Genomic DNA, 2500 nt, shown 5'->3' on the forward strand with positions numbered 1-2500 from the left:
GGCTAACAACTGCAGTTGTCAATTTCTTTGATATTACACTCATCAAATTATTTTTAAAATAAAATTTTCAGATTCATGTTCTACTTGAAGTGTGAATATATTAAGAACACATCATCTCTGAAAAATATTAAAAGAGAGAGAGACCTCAGAATGGGTGTATTCTGAATGTGTTTCATTTTAACTCTGTGCAAAAAAGAGTTGAAATGGTGCAAAACAACTACAGCTGCAACGTTGACATTATCAACAGCAGTAACAATTACAATGGCAAATCATGTCCTTAAAGCAGCTTGTCGAGATACTGGAGGAGGCAGAGAGAAAGTGCTTAAAAAAGAGAGGCAGAGAGAGAGAGAGATAGAGAGAGTGAGGGAGAGAGATGACCGACAAACTGGCAAACATAAAGTAACAGAGGGAGGGGTGAGAGAGACAATAAGAGAGAACTTGAGTATACTTCAAAATGTCTTTAGTATATGAGATATTTCCTTTCTGATTATTACTCCGCCATAACTGTGACAGGAAGGCCGCGAATCGGCTGAACCGTTATGGCAACTGTTAGAATGTCGCGCCGTATTTGTTCCAATATATTTTTTTTCCTGCTTTTTCTAGCATGTCAAAAACTACAGTGTACAGACAGGATTTCCTCGTTGGTAGTCACTGGTGGTTGGTAACTTGCTTATAACGTCATTTCCAGCTTCATTATTGCGTAACAGTGAGGTGGCGAGCTGGCAGGATCGTTAGCACCCCGGGCGAAATGCTTGGCGGTATTTCATCTGACTTTACTTTCTGAGTTCAAATTCTGCCGAGGTCGACTTTGCTTTTCATATTTTCGGGGTTGATAAATTAAGTACCAGTTGCGTAGTGGAGTCAATCTAATAGACTGCTCCATTCCCATCAAATTTCAGGCCTTGTGCCTATAGTAGAAAGGATTATTGCGTAACAGTTACGTAGTATTTGGCAATTTCAAATACGGGGCTTAGTGGTTAGTGTGTTTGACTCATGATCGTAAGATTGTGGGTTAGAACTTGGACCGGTTACGCATTGTGTTCTTGATCAAAAAACTTCATCTCACGTTGCTCCAATCCGCTCAGCTGATAATAAAAAAAGTGTAATCCTGTGACAGACCGGCGTCCCGTCGAGGTCTGGAATATTTACACCATGGACACATTAAAAGCGGCCCTTATGAGTTGGTATGACTCGAGAAAGGAGGAAGAACCCCTTGTACTAATGAATAGAGTGTGCAATCAACATATATTCGTCGTAAGGAACAAATTATTCCCTTTTGACTAGACCTAGCAGTGATGACCATAGTCACCGTCGAATTCTCTCAGAACATATTAAATATAAATATGGAAGCCATCGTCTTTCATAGACAATTTCTGAAATTCTTAAAATTCGTGGACGAAAATAACTTGTATTGCCTTTGGTCAGTCAAAGATGACATTGCAAAAAAAATTATACTGAAATGAGACAGAATCTTTTAGGCTGGAATAAATTTCATGATAGCTATGTGCAATCAAATCTAACCTCGAGTTTATACTGCAACATAAATCTCGATGACGCGAATGAATGAAGTTCAGAGAGAGACTTGCTTACAGATGCTACTCACCAATAGTTCGCTATGATCACAAATATTTCTCCTGAAAGGTATCGATTCGAACCGCTGATTTATGAATCCCCATTGTGATCATAATATTGTATTATTGTTAATTCTGCTGGCACTGTTATTTGTTATTTTTGTTATCAAATGTTTATAGTGAGAAACGGTAACTGATGTTCTGACAGTGGTTGTAGATTCGGTGGTAGCATTGATAATGTAGTTAAAATATAATAATTACGTTCGTAGCCATTTAACTGCAGCTGTTACAATACCATTATCGGAATTGTTGGCAATAGAAGAGATAGTTGTCTATGTGGGAAAATTAGGGGAACGAAAACTAGTGAAAATGTAGTGGATATGACAGTGTAGTGTGGTTTGGCATGGAGGAAGGGCTTTCTTAAAGGTATTGATGATGTTGATAGAGTTAATGGTGCTAATATATTATAGCAGTTCTCGAGTAAAAATGACGGCTATGTCAAAGAAGTTGAATGAGTGACGAAAGACAGTCACGCAACAATGAAAAAAAAGGCACGCGAACGAAGGGTGTATGAAAAGTCTTCAGCCTCAAAAAGAAAACAAACAAAACATGGTACAAAGCTTCTGATAAAGGTACAATACTTCAAAGCTCAAAGGCCTCGAGGGCTCAAAGCTTTTCATAAACCCCTCGTATAAATAAACAGATAAATCTATCTATCTATCTATCTATCTATCTATCTATCTATCTATCTATCTATGTCTTTCTTTCTCTCTCTGTCTCTCTCTGGCTCCCCCCCTCTCTCTCTCTCTGTCGCTTCTCCGTCTTATATATACATATAACAGCAACAACAATAATATATACACACAAGTGTTGGAGAAAATAATGGAAACACCTTCACATTTCAAACAAATTTATTTCAATATGGGGTA

The 2500-nt window shown here is 37.9% G+C and overlaps 1 long non-coding RNA gene across 3 annotated transcripts in view; it reads left to right on the top strand.

The window, feature by feature from the left end:
- Positions 1–2500, top strand: part of LOC149134331 (uncharacterized) — a 76669-nt gene that overhangs the window by 648 nt on the left and 73521 nt on the right. The gene's annotated exons all lie outside the window — the stretch shown is intronic.

Source organism: Octopus bimaculoides, chromosome 8, assembly GCF_046866305.1.
Source record: "Octopus bimaculoides isolate indiv1 chromosome 8, ASM4686630v1, whole genome shotgun sequence".
NCBI classification, from domain to species: domain Eukaryota; kingdom Metazoa; phylum Mollusca; class Cephalopoda; order Octopoda; family Octopodidae; genus Octopus; species Octopus bimaculoides.